This window comes from Betta splendens, chromosome 2 (assembly GCF_900634795.4).
Source record: "Betta splendens chromosome 2, fBetSpl5.4, whole genome shotgun sequence".
NCBI classification, from domain to species: domain Eukaryota; kingdom Metazoa; phylum Chordata; class Actinopteri; order Anabantiformes; family Osphronemidae; genus Betta; species Betta splendens.
Genome location: NC_040882.2, coordinates 13450670 through 13473410, shown reverse-complemented (window position 1 = coordinate 13473410; position 22741 = coordinate 13450670). Strand labels below are relative to the sequence as shown.

Here is a 22741-nt window from a genome sequence, read left to right as displayed (position 1 = left end):
ACATACACACCTCTGTCAAGCAAAACTGTCCATCATAATACAGCATTCAGCCTAATACATGCTGCTCGTTGAAATGCCGGACAGGAAAATAAAAGTAATTCAATTCTACAGTTGTTTAATTAGTAAGATTTACATTAAGCCATGTATGATTTGATGTTACTGACAATTATTATTTAAGTATGTTGTATTGTTTTGATTTAGTGCATAACGTTCTGCCACACAAAATGGCAGATCAAGTCGTTGGGAGTCCATTGGAACTACTGTAAGTTAGAACCAAAGAGAGCCATGAATAAATGAAAGACAGTACTTTTTATTAACCAAATATGTACAGCAGGATACAAAACATGAAGCACTCCTGATAACACAAAGTATAAACAAATGAATAGGAGAATCTAACACAAACAAGTCTAATCAAAGTGGCACAATGCACGTCTTATGTGCATGGCTAAATAAGGCATGAACCAAGAGCTAAGGCAGGGTAGACATTACCAGCAGCTAAGGATGGGCACCAATGCACGACTTAAACGCGTGGCTAACATGGACAGAGTGTGGAATTGTCCTGATTGCAGAGAGTTTGAGGGAGAGAGAGGGAGTGGGTGTGGTCCAGAGCAGAAACATGGTGAGCTGAGAGGGACACAGAATGGCTGGCCTAGGGATCATGGCATAGTTTTAGATAATGATACAACAACTCATCGGGAGATAACCTTTTATTTGTTACAGCATAAGCAGGACCACTTATAAATAAATAAACAAATGCATTATTTTTTGTTTCTCCATTGATTTGTTTGCCAAAGTGATCGTTACATGTACGTTGTGTTATAATGTGATAGAACCTATAGTTATAGAGAAAAGTATAGTTAGTTCAAATTTAGAATTAGTCTAAATCAAATAGTTTGATACTGCAAGCAGAGAGGCACAACTCTGCAACAACTGGTTGAACCCATTTCTTCACTGCCCCTTGGTTATTAAACCATCCATCCATCTTCTACGCCAGTCCGTCACAGGGCGGTATTAAACTAGTGAAACCTAAGTTACAATTTTTTAACTCTCCTTTGTTCTTAAAATTTGTAAACTTACGTAAAAAAACTGAAACTGAACTATAATCAACAGTCCGTATTTTACTCACTATTTTTGATCTTATTAGTTAAATTTGATTCTAGACAGTTTTTCCATTTGGCTGATTTAAGTAGCGCTGCTCACTAAAACACCTGAGACTCTGGCAATTCAACCAAAGCTGGCCGACTAAACCCACGCTAACCCGAGCCATTATCACCCACAGGACGACGATTCCTGGTCCACAGGCTGTGGCACCTGGATCAGACAGGGAATCTCTCGTTCAACCAAACCGGTAATGTGAAATGTTGTACAGCGGCCTACAGCTGCAAATTAAGGCAAGACAAACATCTCGAATCCCCAGAGAATTCTGATGTTTCTCAAAGCGCTAAAATGGAACTTTCAAAATTCATTAGTTATCCTTAGGCTTTTACATGTAAGAAAAAAATACTCTTTTCTCCTGCTCAAAGCCATCACACACTTCGGTATTGACTATTATTTATCCTTTTTTCCTTTTATTTAGCCTTTTTTTCATTCATTCACTTATTGCTGATTCCTGTGTTTATTGTGATTGTGATTACCATACAGTGTTTCCCCTACCATTATATTGGGGGGGCGCCCCGTCCCCCCAACGGCACCCGACCGCGAGGTGAAGACGGGGCTCAGTTCTCCTAAACAGGGTAAAAGCCGCACACGTGACGGCTGCCGTGTGGGATTGTGCTCTTTGCTTTGGAGCGAGGATGTGCAGGCTAACGGCTCAGCAGCGCCCCCTGCTGGTCTCTGTGGGACAGTGCGGCGATGCAGCTTAATACTGTACGTGGAGTGAAGTGATGTGAGCCCACATGAACACACAGTAGCCTACATCCAGTGTGAGAGAGGTTAGTCAAGTGACTCGTGTGTGAGGCAGATGACGAGTAGAAGGATGGAAATGTACTGTGGAGAACAGACTGAAAAGAAAGACTCTCAGCCTTAAAGGGAGAACGTGAAGCTGAGGTCATTCTCCACCTTCCTACTCTGTCCTACGGAGGATCTGCCTGGTCAGATCCACACCAACCCTTTTGTACTCACTCCTGTGGATAAGGAGGCAGTGAAGGGGCTGTGAATAAACCTCACCACAACGCAGCTACAGCGACACCACAGGAGGTGGAAACAGGAACCACTCGTTTAGTTTGGTCTTTTTCCATGTCTACTTTATAAGGAACCACTGGAGGGCGCCACTGCCTCAGATTCACTGAGCAAAACGGGCGTGGAGGATAAAAACCAAACTGGGAGTAAGGACACAGATACACAACATCTGGAAGAGGATCTAAACTGTACATTTTTAGGTGTAAGAGTCAAAAACGGCAAAATATTTGTAAATATAAGTTGTTTTTCTTTTTTTTCTTTGATTGAATGGATGAAATTATTATTTTGTGACCACCAAAGGCAACAGGTGCAGTTTGCAAACAAATGGCCTCAAGCTCAAGGTTTTAGATTCATCACCCAGTAAAACCTGCTCATCATTTTGTGATGTCACATCTTTTTTTATTTGTTCTAATGTTGCCCATGTGGGCGTCCTGTAGCACACAGCTCCTAACCAGGAAAGTCACTGTAGCAGATTTCACCCCCTGCAAACGTCTCCTTTTTTTAAAGTCTGGTTTTTGTGGCTTTGATTTAAAAATTACCCAATGTTCCAATTTACTCCTGATGATCTGTGTGATTGTCAGAAGCTACATGTAATATTGTCAGGATATAGTAACTCACCACCTGAGACAAGTCAGTAAGACAGTACTTCACATGTAGCAGTGTTTACACTAAAGTTATGATACTAACTAACGCCCTACAATGGCCAACACACAGACACTGACATGAATCCTCAGCTTGGCCTCTTTTGCAAACTTGCACCTGTTGTCTTGCTTTTCTATTCTTTGTTGAATTCAGAAACCCGAGACCTGAGATGAAGGAAAATGTTAAATAAAGACAATTTAAAAAAAAGCTTATTAATAAAAAAGTTAATTAAAACTATATAAATAAATGAGGTGAGGATATTTCTGTTTACTTTAGAAGTTATTATACACTGTATGCTGTGACTCTGATCTGGGAAACATTAAAGACATTCATAGCCAGACGCTGACTCATTGTCTGTGTTCAGTAATCAATGAGCTGCACAGGCAGCTTGGATCTCTGGGACTGATCCTCCATTGGAATCATTGGCTACTGTCTTCTGTACTGTAGGTAGGTTTTTGGTAAATCTAAAACCAAACCCTGGCTGTTCTCTTTGGGCGCTGCAGCACTTCCTGGGAGGCTGGGTGTGAGTTTCCTAGTGTGTATATTATATATGTTTTTCCACTACTATAGCTCCTACTGTAAAACATCAACAAAAATGATCAATATCTCCAAATACCACTTATTTTCTACCAATATAAACAAAACTGGGGGGCTGTGAGGTGTCTTTTTACTTGTTATAAGCTACACAAGATTGACAGGGCTGGTAGCCAGTAAGAATGGCTTATCGCATTTGGTGAGTGGGTACCTGCTAAAAGGTAGGAATAACAGAGAATGGGATCAGCTCGCCAGTAATATGAACTTTGCATGACGATATTTGAATTTGTATATCGTTTATTTAGCTAGCGATTAGCTTAGCACATGTCATCTGTAGCTCATAACTCACCACATGATAACTAGTATGGTGTTTATGTGTGTTGTATAAAGTATTGCTGTGGTAGACCCATAAATGGGTCTCAAACTAGCCCGGGTTAAGCTACAATGTTAACTACATGCTAACATATCATCTATCGTCTATCATACCATATCTTCAGCTGTGGTTGGTTCATCAAATGAACGATCAAATTGGGTCCCCCCACACAAACTCTAATTAGGGTCTATGGGGCGCATAGAGAAGTGTATTACATTTTATAGAGACTCTTACTTGAACAAGCATACCTGTCCATCACAAGGAAACAGACCAGTAAATGCTGCATTGCAGCGTCCACACATTCACATTCTACATTTTGGGCAGAAGGCAAAAAGTAGTACATACAAGTACACCATTTGCATACTTGTTTTAAACTAAAAAGAAAAAAAGTATCCTTTATGGTTGCTTTTTTTGCAGATATTGTATATAACAGGATATACTAAACTAAAGTATATTTGAGTGAGCAAGTATATTTGGTTTCTACTTACAAGTATAAAAAAAGAGGTTAGTGTTTTTCATCTAGATTTGTAGTTATACTCAAGTATACTTGACTTAAACTGACAAGTATAAACAAAAGTCTAAATATCTAAATGTTAGGTTAAACAACAACACACATGTGGTTCCAGAACTCTAAGTGCAACATCAAAAGACCATCAATACACTAAGGTTGACACTACCTTAAAATCTTACCAAATTCCTAATCCATCTGTCAATAACCAGACTTCTAGACTGTCTCTATAGTTCTTACCAAGGTCCTCTCCTCATGCTCCACCAAACACCAAAAGATTCAAGTAGACTTTAAAAAAGAATTCAAAAGGACTTTCAGTTTTTCTAGGACTCAAAGTTCTGAATTAGACAGACTGGACCCTTTAGGTGTCCTGAAACTTACACCGACAATATGCTTCAATTTGATGTGACTTTGGGTTCTGTGCGATGTTTATTCACTAATTTACATATATTCAAGAAATATACTGGGTTTGTGGTAGTGTGTGTGTTTGTGGTAGTGTGTGTTGATGTATGTGTAGGTGTGCGTCTGTGTATGTGTGAGTGTGTATGCGTGTGGTGCAGTTGGAGTGTGGGGGGGTCCGGTTTTCCACTCGGGGTACGTGGATTGTCTGCCTGGGTGGTCTCTTCTGCTGACCCCCACCAATTGCTGGCCTTGTGCTGCGGGCCCGGTGTGTTGCCAGGGGATAAGGTCGGGCCGATGGGGTAGGCCCCATTCCGCTTGTATGGGGATGGGTCCTCGGGCTCCATTCTCTCAGGCCGACCCTCCCACTGGGGGGAGTGTTTGCCCCTGGTTCTCCTGACCCACGGTGGCCCACTCTGACCTCGGGTGCTGTCTCTGTGGCTGCTGCAGCTCTGCCTGGGGGGCTCTGTGTGGGCGGCTTGGGTCACAACACCTGCCCTCCTGGAACTGAAGGTGTGTGGGCCAAATGTGGACAAATTAATTATATATATATATATATATATATATATATATTTTTTTTTTAAATGCATTTTTCTGGATTTCCTTTGCTATTGTTGTGTTACCTACCATTTAAATTATAGACTAATCATTTCTTTGTTATTGGGCAACTTACAAAATTCTGATGCCCCAAATTCAAGGAATTTAAATATTTCTTCATCAATTTTAAATTATTAAATTCAATTTATTTTAAATCTGCTACAGCATGCAAACCTCCAGACAGGACAAAAAGAAAACTAATGTGGATATTAAACTATATTATGCATAGGCTGAAGGAGAAGTTATCGCATTGTGTGCACCTCCTGAACCTTGTGCAGAATTGTATTCTAAATGTCTCTGATGTCTCTCCTGCATTCATACATACAGCCCTGTCTCATAATGTCACACTAGTCCACGCAAACCTTTCCTTAAGTAACCGGACTGTCAAAATAAAAGCCTAAACATTGTTTAACTTAATATTACTTGGCATTGAAACAGCATATCAAATTAAATTTAAAACAAAACTCTAAGACACATCAATATAATGCATTGCTGTTTAGCTAAAGTGCAATAAAAATGCTCACATTAATCTAAACCCTTGTCACGATCTGGGTTTTTGTTTCTGTTTTATTTTGAAGGACTTTCTGTTTCGCCTAAGTTGTCTTGTTATGGTTCTATTTCCTGTTCTATTTTGTAGTACCTCCGGTTTCTGTTCTCATCGTGTCAGTTCTTACTTCCGGTTTTCATTACACACACCTGCTTTAGTTTAGTCATCACTCCTGTGTATTTAACCACCATCAGTTACTATAGCCAGTTGCCAGATCGTTTGTGAATACCAGTCGCCACCTTCCAGCAATTCTCTCCGTCTTGATTACCTTGTGTTGATTCTGTTTTCCTGACCACCGACTCCTGCCTACTCCCTGCCGGTACCGTAATGTTGTTGATTCTGTTAACGAACCATTGTCTGCTCCTGGACCAGACCCCGCCTGCTCCCTTGTACCTGCAATACTGAGATTCTCTGTGAATAACCTGGACCGCCTTGTACCACGATTTACGGATTAAACTTCGATTATTACCACCTATCCTATCTCCTCGCACTGTGCATGTGGGTCCGCTCTCTGCCGCATCCTGACAGAACGATCTGGCCAGACTTGGACCCAGCCAGTGCCCAGCCTTCCCCCAGTTCAGTGACCAGTTTTGTTTTTCTTTTCCCTGTCCGTTCGGCTCTGTGCACGAACCACGCACCAGAATAATGGATTTTTTTTTGCCCGAGTCTACCGGTGGATATCCGCAACGACCTCGAGAGGTTCGCTAAAAAGTATGCGGAAGCGCCCAGTCTTGAGGTCCGTCTCCGCCAAGTAAAGCTGGGCATCGAGTTGTTGATGGCTGAGTTTTGGTGGCGTGACTATCCTAGAGTGCAGGCGTTCTATGAGAGACTCCATTCGCTGCAGAGGGATTTGTCACACGCTCTGCGCGCATCGTCCGCCTGTGTCTCCGCAGCTGCTCCTGCCGCCGTTCCAGCGGCTCACGCTCCCGTTCCTGTCGCCGCTCCAGCGGTTCACGTCTCCGTTCCTGTCGCCGCTCCAGCGATTCGAGCACCCGTTCCTGTCGTCGCGCCGGCAGTTCAAGCACCCATTCCTGTCGCCATTTCGTCGGCTCCAGCCCAAGCTCCAGATGCCATCATCCCTGTCCGCCACTCGGACCCAGTCAAGGAAACCCAGCCCGCACCGCTCCCAGCGCCTCAGCCGTGAACCAGAGACCACATTCACGGTGTCCGAACGGCTCCCTTCCCCAGCAGAAGATCTTTCCGGTCCGCTGGCTGACTGTCTCACTGCCATGGCAGGCATCCCGGGCAGCGTCGTCCATCGGATCCGCCTCCACTGCACTCCTCCGGTCGCATTCCTTTTCGCCCACCTCATTACAGGCTCCAGCCCTGTCATGTCGCGCTCAGGCTCCAGCCCAGTCATGTCGCGCTCAGGCTCCAGCCCAGTCAGGTCGCACTCAGGCTCCAGCCTTGTCCCAGCCAGGTGGCACCACACGTCAGACAAGTTCAATTCTTGCCCGGTAAGGCCCGACGTCTACTCCGTCGAGCTCGGCAGCCGCAAGCAGCACTGCCGGCTCCGGAGAGGATGCCGTCCCAGTTTCTGTTGGCTCCAGAGAGGACGCCATCCTAGTTTCTTTTAGCTCCAGAGAGGACGCCATCCCAGTTTCTGTCGGCTCCAGAGAGAACGCCGTCCCAGTTTCTGTCGGCTCCAGTGAGGACGCCGTCCCTGTTCCTGTTGGCTCCAGTGAGGAAGCCGTTCCTGTCCCTACTGGCTCCGGTGAGAAAGCCATTCCTGTCCCTGTCGGCTCCGGTGAGGAAGCCGTTCTAGTTCCTGTTGGCCCTGAAGAGGTCGTTCTACTTCCCGTCGGCCCTGAAGAGGTCTTCTAGTTCCCGTTGGCCCTGAAGAGGTCGTTCCTGTTACCGTCGACCTTGGAGAAGTCGCTCCAGTTCCTGTCGGCCTCCGGGAGAGGGTCGCTGCAGTTCCTGTCGGCCTCCGGGAGGGGGTCGCTCCAGCTCCAGTTCCTGTCGGCCTCCGGGAGGGGGTCGCTCCAGCTCTGGTTCCTGTCGGCCTCCGGGAGGAGGTCGCTCCGGTTCCTGTCAGCCTCCGGGAGGAGGTCGCTTTGGTTTCTGTCGGCCTCTGGGAGGCGGTCGCTCCAGCTCCGGTTCCTGTCGGCCTCGGGGAGGGGGTCCCCCCAGCTCCGGTTCCTGTCAGCCTCCGAGAGGAGGTTGCTCCAGCTTCAGCTCCTGGTGGTCCGGCTCCGGCCACGCCTGCATCGATTCCTGGTGGTCCAGTGTCAGCTGCGTCCATCCTGGGTTTTCCATCCTGGCTGCTGCCTGGGTCATTTCATTTAACTATTGCAGGAACAGTTTCCCGTCTCTTACTGTAAGTTTTTCTGAAACATCTGAAACATTGTGGTGAACAAACTGACATTTAGGTTTTTTACCGACCTCTTTCATCCTGAGAAAAGCGTGAACCACTATCTGCAGAATGTCTTTCATATCTGTTGAATTCTCCATAGCGATGTTGACAATAGTGATGTCACTCAAACCCACAACGAGTGTTGCCAGCTTATTGTCATGTTTATAGCTGTTATCTAGTTGTGCAAGTTCTGGTGACTTCAAGCCCTCCGTGTCAATGATCACCATGAAGTCACAGTTGAGGACTGTTTTAACATCCTCATTTATTCGGATGAGCAGCATGAAAGCACCTCGAGTGCATCGACCGCTGCTGACGGCAAACTGAACTCCAAACATGGTGTTGAGCAGAGTGGACTTTCCTTATCACGGTGGACGTTCACAACTTCATGTTGACGTTGTACATTCTCTAAACGTGGACTGATTCTCACTAGATTTAATGGTATGAATGTGGCCAGTTAAAAAGGCTCCACCTCTAAAGTAGACAGTTCCTTCCTGGAGCACAGTTATATTACAGACACTGCAGAGCTACGAACAGTCGCACCATGAAGACCTTCATCTGGATCAATACTGTCGTTATCTGCAGCATCAGTAAGTACCAACAACACGTCGCTCTCAACATCTGGATCACACATTCAACTAAAAACAGTCTTTTAAGATCTGTAAAAACTAACTCACGTTGTCTCTGCTGTTTGTTTCAGGCTGGATCTCTGTCTCAGTGGCTCAGTCTCAGATTGTGAAGGTCCAGCCTGGTCAAAGTGTCACACTGTGGTCCCCCATACTGAGTGCTAACACTGTGATGACCTGGTCCAGACTGATCAATAAAACCACAGCCAGCTTCATCTGTTATAAGATTAAACCTAACAAGGAAACTCAATTCTGTGATGGATTTAATGATACAACCATTGAAATGGGAGTCGACAGCAATAATAATGTGTTTCTCACAATCAAAAGGGTTCATTTATCCGACTCTGGAATCTATTTCTGTGATTTTTACAATGGAGGAAAAAGCACTTACGACGTGATACAGTTAAATGTTGAAGGTAAGAATCGAAAATTCAGTTTTCTCTGTTCCTTTTATTTAGCTGATAGAATAGTCGATAATTGTACTAAGAACCATTTAAAATTCATTGTCAACCAAGACAGTGATTCATTAATGTTTCTTTATTTTGTAAACAGGCAGTGAGGAAACTCAGGACGACTTGGACACAGAGTCTAAAAGTAAGACTGTCTTTAGGTTTTCAAGTTGTTGTTTGCAGATAAATGCAGTTTAAATGTGTTTATTTAATTTAGCAGAGTGTAATAAAACTGATGAAACAACATATGTAATGAGCTTGATCCTCGGTGGTCTGACTGTTTTCCTTCTCGTGGTCGTTACTGTTCTGGTTGTTTCTGGCAAAAAATTTTAAGCAGGTACTTCATGACAACAGCTGCTCCTCTCATGCATTTGGTTAATTTTTTATGTTGTATCTAATATTATGTCAATAATGTTATGTTTTTAGCTCTGAAAGAAAAACCATCAGCAGGAGGTGATCTCTTTAATTTACTCCATTTATTTAACCACGTGTCCTGTCATTGGTTCATGCTTCCACTTGGTGAGATCAGTGACTAATTACTCTTTTCTACAGAATCCAGCCTCTGGTGAACTGAACTACGCAGCAGTGAATTTCCGTCAAAAAGAAAGACGAAGAGAAGTGGAGCCCAACGTTGTGTATTCTGCTACTAGATAGAGTGAAGAAGCAACAAACACAAGTCAGAACAAACTGAGGACTGATTTATAACAAGCTGCAAGTAAACTGTGACTGATGCTCATTAGAATCTATGATTGTTTTGTCGAAAAGAAACCTACTTTTAACTTTTATTTTCCATTTTAAGCTGTAATAATAAAAAATAAACATAGAGATTATTTACAAGTACTAGACTACGAATAAAACTACTGTATGTCCCAGCAATCATTCAGTTTTACCTGTTTATGTTTCTAAAATAAATACTAACACGCATTTTGTTCCACTAGTTTGTCTAACGCTCTGCTGTGGTTAGAAAACTGCAGTTATTGCAGTTATTGTTGGGAGTGAAAGCAGCTTGTGTCAGTTTTGGGCTGATAGGTGCTGTTCTTAGGGGCTTGGAAACAATTCCAGTGGTGAGTGAGAGGTCTATGATGGCAGAAATGAAGCGAAACAAAGATGAGACAAGATTTAACATGATGATGTAAGCGGCAACTAGAGCACACGCAGAAAAACATTTCTGTTTCTCTCTCACACACACACACACACACAGACACACGAGCCTAATGCTCTGACCAGTACGACACACACGCTTGAGCCTAGTGCTCTGAGCAGTAAGACACTCACACACTTTCTCTTGGGAGTGTAAACAACAAAAGAGGCACACAGCTGACGCCTCCACACCCAATTTTGAGACCGCGCCTCAATTCACAACTCCCCCCTTTTTTATTTTTTAATAAACAAAGCAGCCGCGGTCTTTACACACCGTGACCAGCTTGACCACTCCCAAACACAGTGTTGACACGTCGTCACAAAAAGTGCACTAAAATACTCAGATTACGTCAAAATGATTATCAAAGTACAAAGAAAAGTGAACACAATATAGGACAATAAAAATGTTAAAGTTCCCACCTGGCACCAAGTCAACGGCTCCCCCCAACTATCTGAAAACACACACATACGAGGAGGGGGGATCTGTCTCCACTCTCTAGTCACACATATACACACACACTCCCCCGCCCTCCCCCTCTCTTTTCCTCTCTTCCTCACACACACACACACACACACACTCCTTCTGCCCCAGAGGAGAAGAGGAGACGCTTTCAACCCAGCCTACTCAAATTTAAAATCATCAACAAGAAATTACCAACTATTATGCCGTTTAGCTACACATTCTTATATACTCAAATACACACTTGATTAAACTTCATACATTATTGCCAGCACACTTTGTCTTCATATGCATATCACAAAACGAGCTTTTACCGGTTTCCCTATGCATATTCAATCTCTCTCAGGCCTCACAAATCATGAGAAAATCTACACTTGGATTGATGAGTCCCAAGCTTAATGTAGGTCTCCTCATACACATGTAAACCTACAGTGCCTAGAACATATAAGTATATATATATATATATATATATATATATATATATATATATATATATATATATATATATATATATATAAAAATTTGTGGTCTAATTCTGTAAGTAAAAGTCAACTCCGGTTCACTAAACTGGTCGCACTGAGGCCGCACCGCAATCTGACTAATCCTCACCTTAATTTTAGAACCACTCGAAGAAATATTTTTCAGTCCTGAACCATAAAAAAGGTAAATAGAGAGTGTCCAAACCTACAATAAGGTGTTTAGTATATACAGTATTGCCAATTTGGGTTCTTTTTCTTGAGCCTGCACTTCCAACGTCAGTTACCGTACTTACACAGCCTTAAATTTATTTTAGCCACATACAGACTTTAAGCCCTTCATTTAGAATCTCTGGTCGGCGTCTGTCTCAGAGTTAACATTTAAGATAACATTTAGAGGTCAATAGGCCATGTCATGTTTTATTTCCCCCCCCAAAAAAGCACAGCACACAAATAAAGCAGTTGATTAGTTATATTTTTATACAGCAAATTATACAAGCAAATTCTCCACTGCCTCTCGTTGCCTATTCCCACACAGATAATTTCCTAGAAACAGCCGAATCAGAATTTAGAATTTTCTAATATAACCAACATTTGCCCACACTACCCCCAACACAGAGAATCGTCATGTAAGAGCTTAAGCGCATCTCACCTGTGGCCAACAGTGACGAGTCGCCTCAGGCTGGGTGCAGTCGGGCACCTGTCAGCTCTCCCCTGCCTGCTGCAGTGAAGCCAAAATCTGTCGTGTATTTTTGTTGCTTCAACCACAGAACCAGTTACAACAAAACAGAACCAGTGATTTTTCATTTTCTGTGGGGTTAAATAAAAACCGATCTCCAAATCAGACGGACATGATTCGAGTAGACTTCGGAAACGTGCATTGACAAATACAATGTCCTTTTCCCCCGTCATCATCTTTAAAAGGAATTCATGCATAGATCCCCACTGACAAAACCTTTTGATATACTTTCTCATTTGTACACATTTATATATAACTATATATAATATCATTTCTCTATAACTATATTTTCTGTTTTAAAATCTTTCCACAAAAAACAACGGTTAAACAAATGCTTGAACACAAAAAAAGGAACGGTAGATGAAAGGAACAATAGAAGAAACACAATCGAGGGCCAGTTTGGCACTTTGTCATGAGAACACACAGTATTTGTTAGTTGACAGTAAAGTGGAACACTAGAATTTTCTTTATTTTTTCTCCCTTGATGAGAAAGCAAACACAGCACGTACTTGGCACCGAGAATGCTGGTACCTACCTTCCCCTCCTTTAGGGGAAGGTAGGGTACAGGTGACGAGTTGTACGAGGGCCCAGAGTTCTCGGCCACGACCCCGGGGTGCCTGGGCCGGGCCCTGCGGCGAGCGAGTAGTGGTGGGAAAGAGCTCCTTGTGTAGACTATGAAGGTGAGGGACTAGTTCAGCCATACAGTATAGGCCAGAAGGCCATTTTCAGAAATATTGTGTGCTAATTTTCCTGTTATTTGTTTATTTCTGCCTCTTTCTGCAGTTATGTGGGGAATGTGGGGAAATGAGCAACCCGAATCCCGCAATCAGAATGCAAAGTGATGCAGCAGTTATTATGATTTTCAAAATTACTGTTACTGAATGTTCTGAGCGAAAAGCGAGTCTTCATTGCAAGCAGATAAGAATGAATTTGGATCAATTGAGTGTTCATCAGCTGTAAGCGTGTTTCTTTATTGTGTGCTTGGAAATGTGTGTGTGTTTGCAGTACCGTCTTCTACTTGAAAAGGAACTGTCACCTTCCTCCTTCCGCAACCATCAGTGTGATGTGACCGCCCGAGTGGGTGAAGCCTGACATGGCAAGGGCCAGTTCTTCTTCCAAAGCCCCTTCTGACCACAGCGCTGACAGATGTTTCCTGGATCCTCAGATGCTGCTCTATTGGGCCAATCACGTCTGAAGCCTCTCTGGTTGTTTCAACCAGTGTCTGTGACAGAGCACGTCTCCACAGACGGTGACAGATGTAGCTTACTCTGCTGTTTCTCTTCCTTGTTTTCCTTTGCTGAAGATTGTCATAAGTATGGCGAAACACACGCTTCCTCTTTCCATCCAATGTGTGATTGTATATACACTGAATTCAGTAGCACCTTCTATAACTATAACTAACCATAACTGTAACTATAAAGAAACATCTGTTTGTCAAAATTGCAAGTCTATGGACAGTAATACCCTTTATATTGACTCTGTGTTTCAGTCAGGTAGTTTGTAGGACACATTCATTCAGAGCAATGTACCCTGTGGTGTGTTTATCATGCTGCACACTGAAGGTGTCATCACAGGCTTATAGCATTATATTATTAGATCAAACATATGCCCCTTTTATTCAGGTGGGACATCCATAGTTCTACTATCTCCATAATAAATATAATTAAAAGTTATCTAATATAACAGTTATAATTAACCTAGACTTAAAAACCAACAAAGACAAAAACAAACAAGCTACATCTGAAACGTGACATATAACACACAAGCTGATCTTAAAATGGTTCACAATCTTGCTTAATGTTTACTCGTACGGGGGTTGCTCTTATAAGCCCACATGGCTTCACAAATTCTTCGACACATCATCATGTCTCATTAGTGTTTTTTTAACAAATACAACAAATGTGAAAGACAGGTAAATAATCTGCCAACATGACAATATATTTTCACATATCGATAAGTGTCATATGTCTCCTGGTATGTTTAGGATTTCTCAGCCTTGGCGAAGAGTCGGTGCCCGAGCAGTCATTTGAGAACCTCCCGCACATGGAGCCGATATTCCTCTTCAGAGCACGAAAAGATGAGGATGGCGTGTAGATATACAAACACAAATTCATTAATCATAGAACCAAGAACATCGTTGACCAGGGCCTGGAACACAGCAGCAGCTGCCTCTTTTATCCTGACCATGTGGTAAGCGTTGGGAAGATCAAGTTTAGTAAAGTTCTTAGCCTCCGATAAGAGCTCGAAGGCAGAGGACAGCAAAGGACGTGGGTAGGAATCTGTGACGGTAACATCATTAAGTCCTCGGTAGTCAATGCATGGGCGAAGAGATCCATCCTTTATACTTACGAAGAAAAAGCCGGCTTCGGCCGGGAGGAGAGTGGTAAATAAGCCCAGTGGCCTAAGCCCCCTCTAGGTACTCCTTCATAAACTCCCTCTACTTGGGCGACAGCTGATATAATCTCCCCTTTGCGGAGCTGAACCGGGTCTCAGGTTGTTTGCACAGTTGTGGTGCTGATAAGGAGGCAACGAGGTGGCCTTCTTCTTACTAAAGACTGAGCGCAGGTCATGGTAGTACTCCAGAACGCCGTCCAGATCCACCCCCTCCAGTCCGACGCCTAATGAAGCAGCTGTAGAGGGAACGGCCGGGTCCAAATCAGCTTAAAACATGAGTTGTTGCAGTCCGTGCTGCAATGCTCAACCCCCCCGCTCCTCCAGTTCAGCCGGGGGCTATGACGGCAAAGCCACGGATGTCCCAACACCACGGGATGGTAACAGGCTGGAGCAACAAGAAAGGTTATCTCCTCCGTATGATCGTCAGGGTGACGGGTCCGGTGTGCTGTGTGACCCTCCAGAGCCAACGACCGTCCAGTGCCGTGGTGTCCATCGGCGAAGCGAGAGGTAAAATGGCTACCTCAAGCCGGAGGCCGTTGGTTCCGGGACCTCAGTAGGTGGGTTCTCCTCCGCTTTGCCGGTCGTGTGCTGCCGAGCCAACCGGGTAAGATCGGCCATCATGGTCTCCTGTCGGGCGGAGCAGCAAGTCAGCTCCTGCAGACCGCTTCAGTCTTCTCCTCGTGGGCATGAAAACACTGCTCGTGTGCCTGGAGGGCGGTGCAGAGGGACTCTTTCTGGCCAGGCTGCGTAATACGGCAGACCCATTTAATCACAAGCTCGTGGGTCCAGGTACAGGCAGCGGTCAATACACAGATGATCACTGGGCGGAGGTACAGACAGGGTGCAGGCAGAATCGGAGTTCAGGCGAAGCTTACTGGTAAACACTGGAAGACACTGGATTTCTGCTGCAGAGCCACATATAATTAATAGATAACATAATATACTAGTGAGTACAAAGGCTGAGTCATTCTGGTATAGTACAAATACTTCAAAATGAGTATTTTATACCTTAAGAACCTGTACAACATTAGAAATGCTGAAATGAAGTGTCACATAGACATTCACTAGGAAGTTACTCACCCTGAAAGTCCACTTTGGTTGAGAATGTGTCCACAGGAGGAAGCACCACAGAAGTACAGTAGGTCCCAGCGTGAGAAGCAATCAGGCTTTTTAGAGGCAGGATGTAGACACAGGTTTGTGTGTCTGGTTTTCTTTTACAGTGATCATTTTGTCCCATTTCCCAGACAAACAGACTTGTTACATAGAACTCACTCGTAGGAGCTGCCGTCCTGGTCAAGCTGCTCTGCTGAATGAAACCTTGTCAACGTTATTGCTACTCTTTGAGGAGAAACAACACTGTGGCTTATAGGCCAGATGTGGCTGAAGTGTCTCTATAGGAAATAGGTGATCTTTTTGATCACATGACCACAACAGGTGTATTGCTACTGTATCTGAGGTGTCAACATTGTATTGATGAGACAACATGTAATATAATACTCCCGTATTTTATTTGTTCCATCTAGCAGCTTAGCATGCAGCATTTGATGTATTGTGATGGACAGTTTTGCTTTTTCTATAAGATATACTCATACATACTACACAATACAAACACAACCAGGAATAAATCATGCTACAACAGGATTCAGTACAGTAGCAAAATGTAAAACAGGCAGCAAATGCACTTATGAACCACTGAGTCATCTGCCGGAATCTCTAAAATGTGGATTCTGCACGTGTGCATTGTAATTTATTTTTTCAGCAAATATCAGGTTGAGCCTCTGAACCCTCTGCAGCTCCCCAACACATCTCTCACAGGACTTGGACACCACACAAATAATCCAGAGGTAGATTTAGTTGAGGAAACAGCTGAACAAGCTTCACGCCACAAAGGCCACAGGGCGTGAAGGAATCAGCCTATGGGTGCTGAAAATCTGTCCCCAGCTATGTGCTGTTCACATCTTCAACTATCAACCCCAACTAGGAGTGGATAACTCCATCATTCATCTGCTCCATCGCACCTTAAGCTTCTTAGGCTGCTCCATCGCAGCCTGAGCTGCTGGAGAGAAACTGAAGGCAACGAAGGTACGATACTGTACCTCAGACTTCAGGTACCTGAAGCTATTGTCTGACTGTGGGTGTTTCCTCTTTCATGAGTTTAGTTAAACTGTTTCATCTTCATATTTTATATTAATTCAGACTAAAACAATGTCACTGTAGCTCTTTTTGACACCAGAAGGTTTAGTGGTTGAATCTAATGCAGGCAGTGCAGTTTTCTAACCACAGCAGAGCGTTAGACAGACCAGTGGATAAAATATGTGTTAGTACATTATTTACAGTACACATATACAAGCAGATAAACAGGTAAAACTGGATAGTTGCTGCTACATACAGTAGTTTTACTCACACTCTAGTACACGTAGAAATGTTGTAAATACTTTCTGTTTATTTTTTATCATTACAGCTTAAAATGGAAAAAAGGTACAAAACAGATTCTCGTGAGCATCGGTCACAGTTTATTTGCAGCTTGTTATAAATCAGTCCTCAGTTTGCTCTGACCTGTGTTTGTTGCTTCTTCACTCTATCTAGTAGCAGAATACACAACGTTTGGCTCCACTTCTCTTCGTCTTTCCTTTTGACGGAATTTCACTGCTGCGTAGTTCAGTTCATCAGAGGCTGGATTTTGTAGAAAGGAGTAATTAGTCACTGATCTCACCAAGTGGAAGCATGAACCAAAGAGAGGACACATGGTTAGATAAATGGAGTAAATTAAAGACTAGATCACCTCCTGCTGATGTGTTTTGCTCGTATAAAGCTGGTCCAGCGTTCCACGACCAGCCCGAAAACCACATTGTTCCTCCTGTTTTAGAGGTTCGACTATTGGCCGAATTCTCCTCTCCAGTACCCTGGCATAGACTTTCCCAGGGAGGCTGAGAAGTGTGATCCCCCTATAGGTGGAACACACTCTCCTGTCCCCCTTTTTGTAAAGAGGGACAACCACCCCGGTTGTCCAGTCCAGAGGAACTGTCCCCCTCCTTCACGCGATGTTGCAGAGGCGTGTCACCCAAGACAGCCCCACAACATCTAGAGACTTGAGGTACTCAGGACGGATCTCATCCACCCCTGCTGTTTTGCCACCGAGGAGCTTACTAACTACCTCAGTGACCTCAGCCTGGGTGATGGGCGAGTCCGCCTTTGAGTCCCCTGCCTCTGCTTCCTCAGCAGAAGGCATGTCGGAGGGATTGAGGAGATCCTCAAAGTACTCCTTCCACCGTCCAATAACATCCCCAGTTGAGGTCAACAGCTCCCCACCTCCACTGAAAAGTGGAGGTGGGGAGCTGGTAAAGAACTGCTTCCCCCTCCTGAGGCGCCGAACAGTTTGCCAGAATCTCTTTGAGGCCGAACGATAGTCCTCCTCCATGGCCTCCCCGAACTCCTCTCAAGACCGAGTTTTTGCCTCTGCAACGGCACGGGCTGCAGCACGCTTGGCCTGCCGGTACCCATCAGCTGCCTCAGGAGTCCCACTGGTCAACCAGACCTGATAGGACTCCCTCTTCAGCCCGATGGTGTCCCTTACCTCCGGCGTCCACCACCGGGTTCGGGGATTACCACCACGACAGGCACCGGAGACCCTGCGTCCACAGCTCCGAACGGCCGCGTTGACGATGGAGACGGAGAACATGGTCCACTCGGACTCTATGTCTCCCACCTCCCTCGGAATCTGGTCGAAGCTCTCCCGGAGGTGTGAGTTAAAGGTCCGCCTGACAGAGGGTTCAGATCAAGGAGGCCGTTCCTCCCAATCACGCCTCTCCAGGTATCACTGTCGTTACCTACGTGGGCATTGAAATCTCCCAGAAGAACGATGGGGTCCCCAGTTGGAGCGCTTTCCAACACTCCCTCCAGGGACCCCAAGAAGGCCGGGTACTCCACACTGCCATTTGGCCCGTAAGCACAAATGACGGTGAGTGACCTATCCCCCACCCGTAGGCGCAGGGAAGCGACCCTCTCGTCCATCGAGGAAACTCCAACACATGGCGACTAAGCTGGGGAGCTTTGAGCGAACCCACACCATAGCCATAGAACAGGTGTGAGCTGGGTGAGCTGCCGTGCCTGGTGGCGTAACTCCCTACAGGAAACTTGGATTCCTGCCTTAAGGGCTCGGAAACGTTTCAATCTATCAGATTACGCTGTACCAGCTAACAAGAGATTGACAGCTCTGGCAGCCAATAAGAATCAGCTAAACGCCAACAGACTGTCGCACTTTGGAAATTACCGAAAATGACTTCCTGCTAATAAAATGCTTTAAACTGTCTCTTGGGAAGGCCAGTGACGTATACTGTAGACCGATTGGTTTATGACCCAGGAAGTAGTGTAAAGGGAAAATGGGGTTGGTTCAACAGTAATTTAAACTTTACACCGCAAAATGTCGGACAAAAGAGCGTCCAAATAGGCACTGACATTATCTAGCAAATATCTCGCTGCCCGTATTTTTTACCATGGCAAAGCGAACATCACTAGATTTGCTAGTATCCTAGTATTAATTTGAGCCAGTATTCGTGTTGCACAATGTTTTGTAGCGGTGGAGCCATAAATGCGTCGCCCATGCTACACTTAGCTGCGATAGGTGGCGCTATAGAGTATAAGTATTTTATGTTTACTGGGGCTGTGTTTGATGCACGTGAAAATACATTTATAGAACATTATAGCCAGGAATTCTATTTTTAATTTGATGTATGACATGTCCATATTCCTTCATATTTAGTACATTTTTTTCATGAAGTAATTCTTACCACATAAACTACAAACCCCAGGGTCCCCAGATTTGTGGTTCAGCTGGTTTCTTGTTTTAGTTACAGTTTCATCAGTTTACTCAAAAGATAAAATAAGATACCTACTGTACTTTATTGATCCCCTTGGTGAAATTGTCCTCTGCATCTGACCCATCCCCCATGGGGGAGCAATGGACTCACACACAGACAGAGGTCTGGGGAGCTAGTGTAAAGTATCTTGTTCAAGGAATGGTGGGATGGAACTGGTGACCTTTTGCTTCGCAGGTCGATGCACTACTATTGAACTACCAGGAGTAAAATAGCAACAGGAACAGAGTAGGAAGCAGAGCATCAGGTTTCAGATGAAGCTTCCTGCGTTCCTACCTGCTCCTGGAGCCTGAAACATTCTAGATTGAACCTTTAATTCAAAGATCATCTTCTGAGTCATCGATCTGCTTTTTATTGTGCTTTAAAGCTCACTCAGCCTCCACATATGTGTTCTCATAGAACAACAGCAGAATGTTCTTGCTGAACGCTACAGAGTTTGGTTCATTACAATAATGTGATGAACTGCTCAGTGTTGAGTTTTAATGACTAAACCTTTCCAGACAGATTCAGCAGTGATGTGGTTGTTACTAGTGGAGCAGTAACGTCTTGTTGCTGCTAGTTTGGGAGGTGAACTGTTGTCTCAGCTCAATGATCAGATCAGTGTAGAGACTCATGTTGTGTCCTGGCTTTTGTTCATGTTCATTTTATATGTGTTCACTTGTGAAGCTGGAAACTTGTCTCAGATCTGCTGGTGTGTTCTGGCTGCTTGTTGAACCAAGGTGTCATTTCTGTTTCCTGTCATTCAACCCAAATGATCATAACATTAGTTACTGACACTAACTTGTTGAGTCGTTTCTACTCTGATGTGATTCTGTTCTCAGTGAGTGAAAGCTCTGAGTTTTTAGTATCATCGTATCAGCTGCATTGAACAGTGAATGTATCATAGTGGAGATGAATGGAGCTGCTGCTGCTGTAGTTATGTTGTTGTGATGTGTTAAACATGTTGTAGCTGCAGCAGAGTCAACATTTTCATGAGTCTAAAGAGTCGTTGAGCTGCACCAGGCATGTTTCACAACTTTTATAGATATGTTTACACTAATTAGAGAAGAACTAGTCACACATGTGAATCATCACATTTCTGACCAACACTTCTGCTTTCTAACACTTTCTGCTTTTGCATCATTTTTAAGCACCACACTGGACATCACTGAAGATGTGCAGGGATTCTATGTATTCTATCCTATGTAAGTATGCATGGATCTGGTTATTTAGTGTGACCCTAAATTGAGTCCAAACAAATTCTCTGTGTGTGTGTGTGTGTGTGTGTGTGTGTGTGTGTGTGTGTGTGTGTGTGTGTGTGTGTGTGTGTGTGTGTGTGTGTGTGTGTGTGTGTGTGTGTGTGTGTGTGTGTGTGTGTTCGAGAAACATAGTCGGCAGACTGCAGTGAAACTTTAGGCTTATTACTATTATTATTACTATCATTGTTAGTGACAGCAGCTCAACTTTAAAAAAAAAAAAACTTTTATCTTTAAGAGTGTTTTGTTTGACATATATACATTATATCAGGTAGTAGTGAAGTCACATATATCCCGTACTTTAAAGTTTTACTTCATAGACACCCTTACTCACATAGTAGATACTATATATAGGAATCATGGCTACACATAAAGACACATCTCCAGTTGCGATACTGGGGAAAAAATATCCCCTCCTTGTAGCGGAGATCCATAAATATTCAAAAAACTGGAATAAGCGAACGTGTAAAGCCACGTCACCCTGGCCATCCGATGGAACATTCGACCGAGGTCAGTGTGCAGAGATGGGCGTGTTAATAAAAAATTATAAGATAAAAGATAAATCTGCCAAGCGTGTGCGAGAGCGAGAGACTGGAATTATGCAACTATTTACTGACCAGGCCAAGATGTTTGGGGAGAAAACAGTGGAGCATGTGAAAAAGCAGCTTGAGCAGAAGAAAAAAGAGATGAAGAAGGCAGGGAAACACCCTGCTTACGCTGCACAGATGCCTGTTCGGGAAAAAGGACTGTTGGGGGACTACTCGCTTAGATCTGGCAGATCAGGTAAAAGCATCTACCCGGTTGAGGAGTTAAAAAAGGTTAGGGAGAGAGAGATAGAGCTGGATGACCTAGAGGAGCTGCCAGCAACATATGCAAAAGCAGCACAGCTTGCAGGGAACGACACTCGCCGCATTAGATTGCATGATAAAGTAATGCAGGACATTAAACAATCCGAGTGTGCAGAGGACGGCAGCGAGGCCGAAAAGGAACGTGACGCAGACAGTGCAACTGGGGAAAGCGAGAGGGTCCGGTCCACTGGCAGAAGTGGAGTATTCTAAGCTGCCAGAGAAAATACAAGCTGTGGTTCAACATGCACCCCCATCCTCAGGGGCGGCCCCAGCGGCTGTCCAGCCACAAGTTATCTATGTCCAGCCAGACGGATGGGGAGGAGGCCCATCAAGGATGAGAGGGGGAGGATCGGCTGGCAGAGGAAGACGGATGGGGGATAGCCGTGGAATGAAGTGCTTTTACTGTGGTAAGATAGGACACAAAGACGTCAGTGCTTCTTGTGGATACGCGCCATGTCCGGCCAGAACCCACAGGGACCAGCGCGACAGATGGGACCCACCAGTCCATGGCGGGGTCTTCCTGCTGGCTACTAGGGATGCCCTGAGGATCAGGGGAATCCAGGAGGGGAGTGTCAGTTGCCATTAACATCTGTTTGAAGCCCTGATGAAGAGCCTTTGGTGCCGGTACAGGTAGCTGGTAAACCTATTAACATGATGGCTGGGGGCTGGAAACAGGGGCTGATTAAACTGGGGATAATGATTACTGTAGGAGTAGTTGTCCTAGGACTCATCTTTTGTGCCTGAGGTCATTGGCGCTTAGTGCAGTAACCAAGCAGACGATGCAGATGGCAGTTATCAAGCAGAGAGTGAAGAGCAGTCAGAGTAGTATAGGTAGCGAGGGAGGCGACTTCTTTCCAGTTCCTGACTGGATCCATATCGGGCCTGAGGACGGGGAGAACGAGGAGGCGGATGAGGACGGTGCCACCCCATCAGCGTGAGGCCAGAGAGGAAGACTGGAGACGGCCTGATATGCATCACATCTATCTATGCACATATATGGCACACACAGTTAAAGGCACACTACTGTTACGTAAAGTGACATTGATTATTCACATCGTTCATGTATTCAAAATTGTTCATGTACTGCATTCGCATTCTTGTAACCAGAAAAATTACACATGTATGCTGTGGTGTGTAATAGTATTTGCCACAATGTACCTGAATTAATCTGACACTATATAACAGAAGTTTGTACCACATGACATATGTTTTTTGGGTTGTTTTAAGGTGGGGGACAGGATTCACCTGAAATGGCAGTCCTCTAAACTAATTTGGGTGTGAGATAAAGCAGGTGGTTTAAATTGCATTGTTTCACTTAGCATCATTGCTGTCACCATGCTAAGGATAAGATAACAAGAGGGTAAGGAGT

General features: G+C 44.4%; 1 protein-coding gene and 1 long non-coding RNA gene across 5 annotated transcripts in view; both read right to left on the bottom strand.

Moving 5' to 3' along the window:
* The window catches only part of LOC129603669 (uncharacterized), a 149633-nt gene extending 131930 nt beyond the window's left edge, over window positions 1-17703 (bottom strand). Inside the window, exon 1 of the long non-coding RNA XR_008693795.1 lies at window positions 16972-17703. This is a non-coding gene — a long non-coding RNA (uncharacterized LOC129603669). The remainder of the gene's footprint in view (window positions 1-16971) is intronic.
* Window positions 1-22741, bottom strand: part of LOC114842173 (neuroligin-2-like) — a 315730-nt gene that overhangs the window by 196059 nt on the left and 96930 nt on the right. The gene's annotated exons all lie outside the window — the stretch shown is intronic.